The 15,172-nt window shown below is 40.9% G+C and overlaps 1 protein-coding gene across 5 annotated transcripts in view; it reads right to left on the bottom strand.

Annotated features, from left to right (window-relative positions):
• The window catches only part of LOC144692429 (guanine nucleotide-binding protein G(I)/G(S)/G(O) subunit gamma-12), a 103,309-nt gene that overhangs the window by 43,494 nt on the left and 44,643 nt on the right, over window positions 1-15,172 (bottom strand). The window contains exon 4 of one of the 5 annotated variants that reach the window (XR_013579318.1): window positions 4,687-4,700. The exons of the other annotated variants lie outside the window; for them this stretch is intronic. The gene's annotated coding sequence lies outside the window, so the exon portion shown is untranslated. Of the gene's footprint in view, window positions 1-4,686; window positions 4,701-15,172 lie in introns of those variants that run through there. 5 annotated transcript variants of the gene reach the window in all.

The following is a 15,172-nucleotide window of genomic DNA, read 5'->3' as shown; positions in this document are numbered from 1 at the left end:
TTCTTGCTTGGACCCTTGAGCTCTGCCTGAAATAAGCACCTTGGGTTGAATTCTCCACCTGTCGATTGGCTTATTAGTAGAAAACTCACTGCAGTTTTATGCTGGGGCCCTCATTGTTACACAACTTAAATTAATAAAGCTCCTTTAACGGACAAAAATGACCCAGAGCAATTCACTAGAATGCACCCAGACATAAATCAATACTGAGCCAAAGCCAACAACATCTGGAGAGGTTTCCTCAAGCTTGGTCCAAGAAATAAGCATTAAGCAGTGTGAGAGGTGGACATGCAAAGAGAATTGGGAAAGGAATTCTAGAACTTAGGGCTGCGACAGCTGAAGGTGTAGCTGCTAATGGTGAGGTGAAGGAAGCGAGGAACACTCAAGAGGCCAGGACTGGAAGAATGCGTAGTATTCAGAGGGCCACAAGGCTGGAGGAGGTCACACAGGAGAAGGGTAAGGCTTTGGAGTGACCTGAACATGAGGCTGAATCAAGTCATTGGTGGGCCAGGAACCAGGGTAGATCAGTGAACTCAGGGGTGACAGGTAAAAGGGCCTTAGTGAGAGTCAAGATATGGACAGTTGAATTTTGGATCAGCTCAAGCTTATTAAGGATAGAAAATTGTAGACTGGCCAGCAGAGCATTGGAGCCATCAAGTCAAGGCATGAAAGGCATGATTGAGGGTTTCAGCAGCAGATGGACTGAGGTAGGGATGTAGACAAGCAATATTATACGAAGTAGACATAGGCAGTCTCTGTGATGCGGAGGACAACAAGATCGCAAGCTCAGCTTTATTGTCAAATAGGATGGCGAGAATGTTAACTGCCTAGTTCAGCCCGAGACATTGGCCAGGGTAGAGTTTGTATCCACAACCAAGACAGTTGTTTTGGTCTTCCAAATGTTTAATCGGTAGAAATTTCGGTTCATCCAGGACTGGATGTTGGACAAGCAGTCCAACAACACAAGCTGTGGACGGACTGAGAGTGGTGAAACAGAGCTGGGTATTCTCAGTGTGCAGGTAGAACCTGACGTTTCTTCCAACAATGTTGCCGAGAGACAACATGTAGAGGAGAAATAGGAAGGGCCAAGGATCCTTGGGGACTCCAGAAATAATGGTGTCTGGGAGCAGGAAGCAATTGCTGTAGATTTAAAGCAGTAATGCAGCTCCTGATAGGTATTGTACTACTGCTGCAGCTAAAGTACAGCGTCACATCCTGACAGCACAAAGAATAGCAGCAATGTCAAAAGCAATAAAACTTTCAGTATCCTTTTCTCTCCACTCCAGCCAAGAAATCAGTAGCTTTAAGTTCCCTCAGGTTCTCTGATGAACCACTGGAGATGGAAATGAGGGTTAGCAGAAGCAGACTGCTGGGCACTGAGGGCAGGATGCTTAGAGAGGGTGATGCAGGCTGTCGGGAGGGAAATAGTAGATGCAGTCATAGGTAGGGGGTCGCATGTTTGCTGTATTTTTACAGATGAAATTGCAATCAGGATTCGAAAACGTCCATTAAAGTGGTATTTATTTCATCAACAAAATCTATCGCTTAAATTTAGATATTTAACATGAATTAAGCTTTAATGTGTGTATTTAGCATTTGTCCAGTACTTCTAACCCACCTGCATATGCCAAATATTTTCCAGTTTTGGCTGTCTTTCCTGAGGGACAACGTGGACCAACCCTGCCTAAAGGCATCAAGACTGCTTTGAGGTGTAGGAGATAAAAGCAACTGTGCTTCTCATGATACAGTATTAATGTCTGCTTTTAGCGCTTTGATGTCTCCTCTTACATGGCATCACATATCAATCATGCAAGGTGATTAAGTCAGTTGCCAAGATTGTTGTTCCTTTTATAATTTAACTGAAGGTAAATCTCAACATGGCAATGCTACAAACAAAAAATTCTCCCTATGGCCTAATTAAACCCACTTTTAATATGAATAAGTCCAAAGAGAGGAGGCATACTCTGCAACATTGTCTGAATGTAGGAACTTTTAGCATAAGAGAAGAACAAAAAGCTAATATTTATATAATGCCTTGTATGACCCAAGGACACCCAAAGCCCTTTACAGTGCATCTGAAATGTATCTACTGTTATAATATACTAAGTACAGCAGTCGATTTTATAAAAAAAGTGTCATTATCACATTGCTATTTTTGACAAGATAATTTACTTTAGTGATACTGGTCAAGGATAAAAATTGGCCAGGACAATGGAGAGAACGCTCTTGCTGTTCTTCAAAATAATGTCATGGGATCTTTCCACATGAGGGGGCAGATAGTGCCTTGGTTTATCCAAAAGACAACACCTCTGGCAGTGCAGCATTCCCTCAGTACTGCACCAGAGTATCAGTGCAGATTTTATGCTCAATTTTCTGGATGGGGGTTTGAACTCATTTTGGGTTAAAAGGTGAGTGTGCTACTAGCTGAGCCATACAACAGGCTGCATTGCTAGTGAAGCTCATAGAGACTTGTGGCCTTTTAAGTGCCACCCTTCATTCATCTCTGAGCTGTTGTTTGTCTATGAGGGTTAATACAGGTACAGTGTCTCAAAACTGGCACCTCAGGACAAAGGCCATGCCGGATTTTAGATCTTGCCGGATTTTGGATTGGGCGGTCTGGGTCAAGGGTCACTCGGGAGTGCAGGAATAGACCAGAGCATGAAACAGCAAAGCCGATACGTTGTCTGGCCCCAAACCGCGCCAATGCAGCACCTAGCTAAATTGCCCAGGTAAGTTTAAAACATTTTTTTTCCAATTAAAATTGATGTACCGCACATCGTAAAAATGTCTGGTTTTTGGACAGCCAAATTTGAGACAACATATTATATAACTATTTTTCTGTGCCTCCAATCTGTGCTTTTGGGAAATTAGGCCCGATTTATCAAAGGCACAGAGTTCACCTGCCTCAGTGGAAAGTACAGTTGGAATCAACTCTTGAAATTGAAAATGCTCTGCGAGGCTACTAAATGCACACTGTGCAAGTTGAGTATTTAATCAGGAATCGGTGAAGCTGTTTTGGTTCACAAGGCGGCGGACCATCTTAATGATGAATAATTTGTCCCTAAAAGATATGAGGAATAGAGCACTCAGTTTGAATATTTACAGTCATTGATGCCCATGTTAAATGGTTGACAATTATATCACAATTCGAAGTTTGAAAATAACCAACAGCCAAGTATGATTCAAACTGACACTCAACCCATCTGAGAAAGCTATAATGTACCCTAAAAAAAAACACAAAATGCATGAACAGAGGCTTTAAAACACTTTATAAAATGTTAACTATTGTTGGAAGTGAAAATGTGATGGTGCTACAAATCTAATAACTCAGTCTTGTCAGGCAAGACTTTTGTTTGGTCTAAGGGGCGCATCTGTTGGTGGGTTTATTTGGTGCATGTAAAGGTAAGTGGGGCACATGGAGGACTGGAGCTCATGACATGCAAGCAGCTGCTAACATGTTGGTGATGGCAGAGCTGGGATTGGAGTGGGGGGGCGGGGTGTGGTGGAGGACAGAGACATCGGAGGGGAGTCCAACAACAAAGTTACTCTGGCTGAAGAGATTGTTTCTGTGAAGGAAGGGATAGGATGGCAAGAGCGGGATAGGAATGGCATAGGCTGGATGGAGGGAATGGTATGGGTGTGGAACAAGAAGGTTGGCATGGGATGAGATGATGGCTTTGGTTAAGTGTGGCAAAATGGCAGGGCCAATTATTTCATACAAATTATTCAGAAGTTACTCTTTGTGCTAAACATGAAGCTTCACTAGATTTGAATGAAGTAGTTTTAGAAAAGTTGTCAGATGAATTAAAAGAATAAATCAGCAACTATTCTACAGGCAAAGGTGACAAAAACAGTCTATACTCGCCAAAATTTTTACACAGTCCAACTCCAATGGCCATGCCACCGCACAGACTTAGACTCTAGGAAGGAGCAGTTATAATGTAAGTATGAAACTTGAATCCTAAACAAGGACTTTGTCATGAACAAGGTTGGTAGTTGGGAAGCTATTTATTTTGATGATAGATGCTGAAATTATAACAGCTAGATTTTAAGAAAATAACGTGTTTATTCCTCAAACAATACAGAGTCATAAACCAGACTTTTCAACTCAGGAGAAAACAGTTCCCAATTAGACTTTCATATTCTATAACTGTAAACAAGTCATCAGTCACAAGGCCAGACTCTTGACAAAATTTGTATTTCTATTCCTAAGCCTGTTTTCACAATGGGACTGCTTTATGTAGCTTTATCCTGAGCGAGAAGTCTTGATTCTGTTAAAGTCTTTGGTGAAGGAGTAACTATAAATTCTGTAATAAAAGTAGTACAGTAAAATCCCAAGGAGTCAAATCCAGGGGATCCGCCCACAAATGTATGTTAAGTGGAGTTTCATGATAGCCAAGGAGGCCTCTATTCCACAAGTGCATCTCTATATGCCTACAAATGTGGTCTACGTAAAAAAAAAAGATTCAAGTGCCAAATGAAAAGAGAGTAGAGCAGTAAATGTGTGAAAGATTCTTTATTTACACCCTATAAATGACCTTGTAAATGGTCAGAACTTTGCATTGAAAAATGTCAGGAGTTAACTCCAGAAGAACTATCTGCTTCTGCTTAGCATGCTGCCTTCGATCCTGCACAATACAGTCCACCACGTCGTCAATCCAGTCAAACATGTCTTCGGTGTTTTCGTGCTGCAGTGCAAAATCCTGGAACATCTCTACAGCCTTTGTAGCATCAGCTAGGGAGACAGGCAGGCAAATATTCTTCAGCCTCCTCAGTTGAAGAACCTACTGCATCTATGATTGCATCAAATGTCAGTTCCGTCATGCAGAGTACAGCATCATTCACCTCCATGTTGTCTCTGCTGGAATTTCCATGCCAGCCTCCTGCATGTGAGCAAAAAATGCCTCGTCATCCAGTTTGGTTGGCCTCACCCTACTCCTCCTCATTCTCATCATCTTGTGCAGTCCTAACCTGTTTGAACCCAGGTGTGGTGGAAGCAGTTAGCAATTGTGGCTTCCGTCATGATCTTCCACGTCTTCAACATGAACACGGCCTCTAAAATAGTTGGATTGTACTCCTGCTTCTTATCGATGGCCTTGATAACCTGCGGGATTAGCTGCATGGGTTTTCAGGTTCCTAGTCACCCATGACCCATTAGCTATGGTGTTGGAAGGCAAGAGCAACAGCCTGACGCCCTTACAGCCTATGATGTCAGGGTGTGGGCAACTGCCTGTAATGATGGCAATCTTCCTTTTCTTTCGCTGATACATTTTGTCCACTTTCCTAACCCACACCTCTAAAATGCTGCAGATCATTCAGGTGGTTTAGTTAGCATTGTACCACATGGATAGTGTCTTGACATTTGCAAAGCAACTTTGCATCTTGCACTTTATCACAAGCAGCAGCAGCTCTTTGATGCCATCCATGTCAGCGCAGGCCATAGCAGTGACACGTTCCTTGTTCTGCTTTCCACCATTATGTGTTTCACCTTTAAACATCAAAAAATGGTCTGGCAAAAGGCAGTAAAACAGTCCCATTTCATCAGTGTTAAAAAAAAAAGTCGTGGGTCGTATTATTGTTCAAGACTTGAGCAAGGTCAATGTTGCCGTAACTTCCGGACCTCACCATTTGCCATGCAGCAGATGATGCCATGCCTAGTCTCCAATCGGTGCAGCCATCTGTTGCTGTAGGTGATTTCATGTGGCCCAGGTTCTTTGCCAAGACCTTTCCTGCAGGATTGGACCAGAGGTGGGAACGTTCTCTGCTCAGCTGCCTTGAACCATGTTAACAGAGCTTCCTTCAATGTCTGGACAGGCAGCCATTCTCGCCTTGCTGGAGAGAATGCCTGCTTGTCAAACTCTTTCAAGATGTTTGCCTTGTATTTTACATTGGTCGACAAACTCAACGGTGGAATCTCCCACTCCTTCACAATGTCCACTTTGCTGCACAGTTTTCCACTTGCTGCATCAACCTCACCTTCCGTCCAACTGATAACACTCTTAACTTTCTCACAGGTTTAGCCATACTCACAAGCTTTGCACATCCTTACACAGGGGGATCCCAATGTCAAACGATGGCTTGCTCAACACTCCATGATTTCACATGTGATCTAACTCTGCTCTGTCAGTGCTTAGATAAGTTTGGATAATCCGGAGTTACCAGTGTGGGATTTCAGCTCATCACAGGCATCATTCTATGGGACTTTCTATTCTGCCGGCGGGAATGATTGCTGACTTTGACATAACCAGAATTGTGTCATCCAAGTTTGACTCATCATAATTTCACTGCACTGTCACAATATGCTAATTTGACCATAACAGTTTTGTGGGTCTCTGCTAGTTTATGTGAATTGAGGGAGTGTTACAAAGCCAAGCAAATAATTTTCAGTTATACAGGGGAAGTGTGAGGATCATATGCTCATGCTGATAATGGCCCACCTCCTTTTCACAGGCATATGCTTTAAAGTTTCATTCACATAACAAAGTAATGCTGTATTAAATAGGTTACATATTTAAGACTATAACTAAAGGCTGTCAAGTTTCTGCACCAAACACACGCTAACAAAACCTTACTAATTTTTGCTAATTCGCAAGTGGATATGTCCTTTCTTAGAAAACAATTAACTCTTTCACTGACCATTGGTATGTTTGTATTATGCTCCTGGATTATACATCATCTACTGTTTTTTGCAGTAGAACTGTAAAGGAATTTCACCTGAGATTAAATTTATAGGGGTGCATTCATGGTTAAAACAAGTAATAAGTCTATAATAAATGTAATCTTGTTTAACAAAACAAATTTGGGTTGGACCTCTAATTACAATATTAAATACCAGATCCCAATGTTGCTGCAGGAAAAGTTGTAAAGCAGTGAAATTTGGCCAGATTACATTATCTGAATAGAGTGATCAATGACCTATATTAACATGTGGGTCTCACTGGCATTGTTTTCCAAACTGAAGTGCGCATGCATCGGTTTGAGGGAAAACAAAATGGATGAAAGTATTACAAAAATAACAAAGTAATCCTTGTGAAAAACTTCAGTTACATTCAAGTTCTCTATCATGCACCCAGTTCTGGTCTCTTGCACTTCTTGAATTTTAATCATACAATCTTTGGAAGCCATACTATCAGCTGCCTAGGCTCTAAGATCTGGAATTCCCTCCCTAAACCTCTCCACATCTATCTCCTCATTTAAGACACTCCATAAAACATATTTATTCAACCAAGCTTTTGGTCACCTGTCTCAAAATCTCCTTATGCATTTTGGTGCAAAATTTTGTTTGATAGGAATCCTGTGAAGCACCTTGCGATATTTTATTACATTAAAGGCAACATATATACGTATGTATATATATGTAGCTGTTACATTCAAAATATCTTTTGTCTGAAAATTAATGCTCTTGTACTTTAAAAAGGAAATAAATATATTTCTGTACAAGTAATGTTTTTTCTCAAAGCTATAAGCAATACAATTTTTAAATTCCACATTTGCAAATATAAATCAGTCATACTATTGCAAGCATAGGTCTTCAAATATATACCAGAATAGTTAAACAATTGCATGCACCTTGCTTGCAATAGTATAACTCAACTGATTTATATTTGAAAGTGTGGAATTTAAAACTTATATTGCTTATAGCTTTGAGAGAGAAAAAATATTACTTTAAAGGAAATAAATATATTTCTGTAAAAGAACATTAATTTTTCAGACAAAAGGTGTTAAAGCATAAGCAAGGTGTACCTTAAAGATCAGGTAGCTTTTACAAATAACTTTGTGAAGTGAATAACAAGAAAAAAAATACAAAATAAAATTATTTTCAGTGCAATGCAACACTGAATGGTTATTTGCCTAATAATTCAAATGTTCAGAAAGACCAGAAAAAGGAATAAGGGTAGGGAGAAGGGAAGAATTCATCAGCTTCTTGGAAAGAGAAGCAAACAAAAATCTTAAAGTAATTGGAAATAAAGGGTTTGTGGGGTGGTGGGAGGCAATGGTGGGGGGGGGGGGGGGGGGAGAAAGAACAAAGTTACTTGCATATGAAGTAAGTTTTTGTAAATTGGTACATAAAAAAGTGTTACTAATGTCTGTTAGGCCTGTTTTTCTGCTAAGTGGGTCTTCAATATTTTTGTCTGATACATTTGCGATATATTCCTCCTACAATTTATGTGCATTATTGTGATTGGTAAATTGTCACATTCTGCATGCATGATACACATCAGAAACTGGACTGAAGTATCTAGAATATCTGTGTCAAAACCACAAGACGACCACTAGCATGTTAACAGAAAATGTTGAAAACCTGAAAAAATTAAAATGTTGGAAATGTGCAGCAGTGTCACTCAGTGCCTGAGGTTTTTTTGGATGTAGTCCTTCATAAAAATTAATACATTTTCCAAGCTGGGTGCAGTGGTGTTTTTTGGGCATGTAATAGTAAGAGATTTTTGAAATTATTATAAAAACTTGCAAGTTTAATAGTAAAAAATCTGAGAACCCACTATCCTCACCATGGTTTTAAGGGAGCATAAAGCTTAAATTGAGAAGTTTGAAATCTCTTTCTTCTAATGTTGGTAACAATGCTAATAGTTGCTGATCCAAACAGTTGGAGCAACAAATCATTAACTGTAATGTGCCTTGAATTTCCTGTCATAATTGCGAAGGGAGGCTGGGGCGGGGTTGCTTACTTCATAACTGGGAAAGGATGTACAGGTTTGCCAAGAACAGGAAGTATTCATTTCTAGTAAGACAATGTAGATTGAAGGAACTTGCAACACTTAGTTCAAGCACTTATCATTCCTTTTTATAGTAATTTGCTAAAATGTGACCATGTACATGCTGGGCCATGAATTCATTACTTGCTTACACTTATAACATCTCTTGCCTGAAAAATTAATGTTCTTGTACAGAAATATATTTATTTTCTTTTGAAGTACAAGAACATTAATTTTCAGACAAAAGATATTTTGAATACAACAATTACTATGCTGCCTTTAACATAATAAAATATCACAATGCACTTAACAGGGTTGCAATCAAACACTCTAGTTTACATTTTGCTTTTGTAAACTACAACTCTCTCTTCCTTTAAGCAGACCAAGAAAACATAGCTGTCCCTCCAAGTGACTTTTCACAAGTTCAAAGTCTTTTCCAAATAATGGGGTAGCGGTCATGTTGATTCCACATCCAGGGCTGTGGGTTAACACCACGGTGACCAACTCTGGGTGAAAAAAATGAGAGACACCTTGCCGTGGAACATGTGGCAGGACCCTGAGAACACATGGAGGTGGGGGGAGAGGGAAAGAGAGTTAGTTGATGCTGAGAGCAAGGATACTGGTGAGCGGGGTCATGCCACCCCCACAACTGTGCACCCCGCCCCAATTCTGATGCTGCTGGCTCCGTACCTGGTGCATGCGCAAAAAAACTAAGCCTTCGGAGGCATCAGAAATCCAGGACAAACCACTTCCCAGAAGACCTGACCCGGGACATGGGATGAGGGGCCAAATTATGGGATGGGCCTGGGAAAATCTGGGACGGTTCATCATCCGCGGGTTTGAGAAAGTCAATGTCTTTGTTCCTGAATACCCCATTTAATCTGATAGCATCCTTTTGATTGGTTTCAGGGAAAGGCATGGATTCATATCAGTATGGAATGTTCCTTCACTCCCTGTTAAGACAGGGGAGTGGTTCTAAACCACAAAAGGCAGCAGGTAACACTCAGGTGGCCATCTTTCCCAGCCTGTGTCCAGTTTTTAAAAATAAAATTTAGTTTGAAGTTCAGACTAGGACATGCCAGCACTAGGCATGACAAGTGTCTGTTGGTGCGGCTTACAAGTGCTTAACCCTTTAATTTCATAATGCTGCATTCTGCACTGTAAAATAATTGCACATACAATTAAATAGATAAAGTGGAATAATATCGGTAAATAGGAAAACTACATATACTGGAAAATTTAAGCAAAAATGACAAATAGCCATCTCTGGTGGAAGGAACCATCTACAATAATCATCTCCATCTACAGTTCTCTTTCAATGCTGGTTAACTTGCTGCACATTTTAAGCTTTCCTGCTCATTATTCTGCAAATGGGGAGTCAAGACCAGTTTTAATGTCTAACAATAAAACAGGGTTAAGGGTAGGAAATTGAACCTACGTGGAGGAGTGGAAAGGGTGGAGGAGGAGGAGATGGTAGGTGGGTTGGGGAAACAGGTGCAAGGTAGAAATGGGGTAGGGAAAATGCATCCAGCAGGTTATGGAGGTAGGAAGGGCTCATTGAGGAGAGAAATGGGAGCCATTTTCATGGGCTAGGAGTTCATTACTGAAACTTACTTTGAGGAGGATGATAGGGGTTGACATATAGGAACAGAAGTAGGTCCTTCAGCCCCTCAAGCCAATCCATTATTCAATTAGATCATGACTGATTTGGATCAAAATCTTGCTCAGTTAAGAGGACATTGAGTTTTTAGGCTATGAATTTGTTCGTTGTAGGAGGAGAGAAATAAGAATGAAGGTGGTGGGGGGGGGGGGGGGGGGGTGCAGACTGTTTTTTTTATAAAAAGTATTCTACATTTTGTTTTGAAGGGGTATTAAAATATTCCTCCCCACCCCTCCGCCCCCCGCCTTACGAGGCTCCAAAACAGGTTAATCATTTTTGCTGTGGTCTGCACTTTTATAGAACTTTATGCTCATAGCACCACCTGGAGGTGCAATACATTTGGACTACTATGATCAAGTGCTGTTTGTAATATATAGATTACGATAATGGTCTCACTTTTCATATATAAAGTTTCATATTACAATTCAGTTTATTGCCATTAACAGAAATTTTAATGTATTTATCAATTATGAAACAGTACAAAACCAGGTTATTTAAAATGTCATGAAAAAGAATAAATATTACTTTTAAAATCAAATATAATAGGTTTTGGATCCCATTTACTTCAGAAATGTAACTATTGCAAAAGTCATGGGGGTAAATTACATGTCCTGACACAGTTGTTAGATGTCAACTTCAGACATATTTTACAATCAATAATGCAACATTTTTAAATATACTAGAGCATACTTCATTGGGAAAAGGAACTGAGGTGTATTGTGCTGCATTCCCACTTATTTGCAGCATCACTCACTTCCAGTGGGGAAAACGACTGTATTAGGTAGTGGTGTCATTTCAGTGTTCAAATAATATTCCAATGACTGACGAAACTTTCCAATGCAATAGGACTGATTTAGCTACTCAAATAAAATGGATATCTAGGGTTGCTAGTGGTTTAGATGTTTAAAAGAGCTTAATAATGAGATTCTTTGAACACATGCCACTGCTGCTGGGCTCCGCCTCCACATGGCCATTGATTAACAATAACATTACCAATAGAATTAATGAAGCTCTCTCTCATGATTCTATCCAACCAATCCCAGAGTCCGTAAAATCTGGAAAATAAGCCTGTTGCTCTGTTCTGAGATTCTAGACCTTTTACTACAATGGTTTGAGCATTTGAATGAAAAGCACCAAGAGCCATTGTGATTCTATCACTGGGGGTCCGCTACAGATAACCCTGGAGTTCCCACATGGTTGATTATGGTGCTGCAAAACCAGCAGGCAAGCTTGTACACATGGCTAGTGGACTCATCTTTCAGAGTTACTGTTTGTGTGTTGCATTAACTCGATACTCAAAGTAGATATCGATATTAAATTACAGCACATCAAGGTAAGACACAATCTAGCCTTCCAAATAGCAGGTTGTTTCTCTTCTGCCATCACCAGCCATTTTTATTTACTTGTCATCCAGTACATTCCTGCTCCCGCACCATTAGCTCTGGAGTCCCCTGAAGAACTAATCTTGGCCGCCTCTTATTTCTCAGCTACATGCTGCCACTTGGTAACATCCAAAAGCACAGCAAGAGTTTTCACATGTATGCTGATGACACCCAGCTCTCTCACCAACATCTCTTTCAACTCCCACTGTTGCTAAATGATCAGACTGCTTGTCCAACAATCCAGTTAAGCTTGAGCAGCAATTTCCTCCAATATTGGGAAGGCTGCAGCCATTATTTACAGCTCTCCTTCAAACTTCATTCCCTAGCTACAGATTCCAACCCTCTCACTGGCAACATTGGCAACTGTGGTGTCATATGTGCTTCCAACCACATTTCCACATTGTTACCAAGGCTGCCTATTTCCATCTCCGTAACATCACCCGACTTTACTCCCGCCTCAGCTCTCCCGCTGCCAAAACCGTCAATCATACCTGTTACCTCTAGATTTGACTATTCCAACACACTCCTGGCTAGCCTCCCACATTCTATTCCCCGTAAACTTGGTCACCTCGAACTGTCCTCGAAGGATTGATCATGCAACATTCTGACTACCCGAGATCTGATCATGTGATCCTCAATCACAAGCCATCTGTAAATATTACAGCATTATCTTAAAAAAGGTTCAATCCACTGCAGTTGATTATTTAGCCTTGTGGTTTTGCACCAGCAGCTGTTGTGCAACAGGAGGCACTCATGAGCAGGTAGAGGGGGCAGGCTAGGAATACAGTAGGTGGGAAACAGGGGAGAATACAGCAGGGGAGAGAAAACTCAGGACCCACCCCTCTGAATTCACTGATCTCGACTTGTCGAGATGCTACAACTCCTGGTTTTCCACTTCCCTCATAACTGCACTCCAGATAGTTGCATCTCACCAGCAGCAATGGTTAGATAACAGCACAGAGTGAGTTGGGGGGATGCACTGTGGCAGGAAACTTAAAATCACTGATTTCCTGGGCCGCTGAAGGCAACACTTGGGGGAGGAACACCAATTCTAGAAGTTCCTGGGAATTCTAGGAGGATTGGGAATCTCAATTATTCTTCCTGGAGACCTATAGCACACATGCCTTCTGCACTTGTTCCAGAGGTGTGTCATGTAATTTCCTGCCCACTAATTTCCTATCAGTGTTGTTTTACACACCTGAAACTTCTCAATAGTATCATCACTAAAGCTGACCACAGGGATACAAATTGGGCCAGCACTTGAAATGGAAGATCTGCAGTTCTGCACCACCTCATTTCTGGTCAGGCTTACACTGGCTGAAAGATCAACTCACTTTAATCCAAGGTGGTGTTGAGGTTTGGCACCTGGCTAGTTGCTAGAGGCTATGCTGAAATATTTTGGAATGACATGCTATTTTATGCGATAAGGGACACTGGAACTTGTTATCCTAGTAATTTGTGAATAGTTCCTCAGGCTGAAAAAAAAAATGTCCTTAATTCAGGGACGCTCACCTTTCTGCCCCAACAAGTGCGATGTTTTACTTCTGTTGATGACATTTGTTGGGTATTACAGCATGTTGAGTTCAATGTCAAAAAAGTTTTCATTGTACTATGCATGGACTATAAGCAGGCATAGTAATATGATACAGACATTAAGTTCAAACATAAAGCACTGCCACAGCAGCCTCTGCCCTCAACAGGGAAGTTTCTCCACTCCTTTTCTAAAACAAGAAAATCAAAAATATAGAATGCAGACTTGAAATAAAAACTTGCTTCATGTTTAAAAACAGCATTTAACTTTCAACATTTACTTGGGGGAGGGAGTAGTTCATAAAAGAATAAGAATAAACCAAGTTAAAATGGTGTACATTTGAACCTCTTTGGCAATTTTGGCCATGAACACAACAACAAAAAATATGAATTGTTAAAAAAATTGTTTCATTATAATCTTGCAGTTTGAGATGTTGCTAGGAACTTTCCTGCATACTTAGAATCATAGAATGGTCACAGCACACAAGGAGACAATTTAGCCTTGAGCCTTTGCTGGCTCTTGCAAGTGCAATTTAGCTAGTCCCCCTCCAACCCCTCCACAACCTGTAAATATGTTTATCCAATTTCATTTTGAAAGCCATGATTGAATCTGCCTCCACCACATACTCAGGCAATGCATTCCAGATCCTAAGCACTTGCTGTGTAAAAAGATTTTTCCTCATGCTGTCTTCGGTTCTTTTTTCAATCACCTTAAATCTGTGTGCTCTGGTTTTCAACCCTTCTGCAAATGGGAATATTTTCTGTCTACTGTGTCATGATGTTGAACACTTATCAAATCTCTCAGCCTTCTCTTCTCCAAGGAGAGGTGTCCCAGCTTTCCAATCTATCCACATAACTGAAGTTCCTCACCCCAAAACCATTCTCATGAAATCTTCTCTGAACCCTCAATGCTTTCACATCCTTCCTTTTAAGTCTTAATCCTATCTTTGTTTCCCTCTCTTTAGCTTCTGTACATGGTTTTTGCATTGAATTAAATAATTCTAGTTTACACTCCCTAGCTTAGACTCTGAGGCCTTAATACAGGGGCAGGTTACAAAGGCAGGCAACTTGCGAATTGCTAATAGCAATTTTGCAGACCAGAGTATAACTTCCTGTTAGTACCTGGGTTGCCTACCTGTGCAGGTTTGTGTTAAGTGAAGAGCGAGGTAGTCTTAGACTGAATTCTGGGAGTTGCACTCCACCAATGTAAAATGCACTGAGTGACACCGGTACATTCTACTAATGGGCCCAACCTTCCCTGTCAGATACCCAAGGACTGCAGCAGAATTGAAGCTTCAAAGAGCCTTCATAAACAAAACTTCAAGGAGTTTCTAACATAGGATGGCCGATTTTAAGTGCATTCAGTAATTTGTTTTGATCAGAATTCTATTTTCTGGCAAGACCTGGACAACATTCAGATTTGGGCTGATAAGTGGCAAGTAACGTTCATGCCACACAAGTGCCAGGCAATGAACATCTCCAACAAGAAAGAATTTAACTACCTCTCCTTGACATTCAAACTGCAATATCATCGATGAATCCTCCACTATCAATACTCTGGGGTTACCACTGACCAGAAACTTAACTGAAATAGCCACATAAATACTATGACTACAAGAGCAGGTCAGAGGCTGGGAATTCTGTAGCGAGTAACTCACTTCCTGAATTCCCAGGGGCTGTCCACGATTTGCAAGGCACAAGTCAGGAGTGTGATAGAATTCTCTCCACTTGCCGATGAGTGCAGCTCAAACAACACTCAAAGTGCTCAGTGCCATCCAGAACAAAGCAGCCCACTTGATCAGCACCACACCCACCACCTTAAACATTGACTCCCTCCACCACCGGTGCACAGTGGCTGCAGTGTGTACCATTTACAAGATGCACTGCAGCAA

The sequence above is a fragment of the Cetorhinus maximus genome, chromosome 17 (genome assembly GCF_964194155.1).
Source record: "Cetorhinus maximus chromosome 17, sCetMax3.hap1.1, whole genome shotgun sequence".
NCBI classification, from domain to species: Eukaryota; Metazoa; Chordata; class Chondrichthyes; order Lamniformes; family Cetorhinidae; genus Cetorhinus; species Cetorhinus maximus.
The sequence above is the reverse complement of the archived record's forward strand: the minus strand, read 5'-3'. Positions and strand labels throughout refer to the sequence as shown.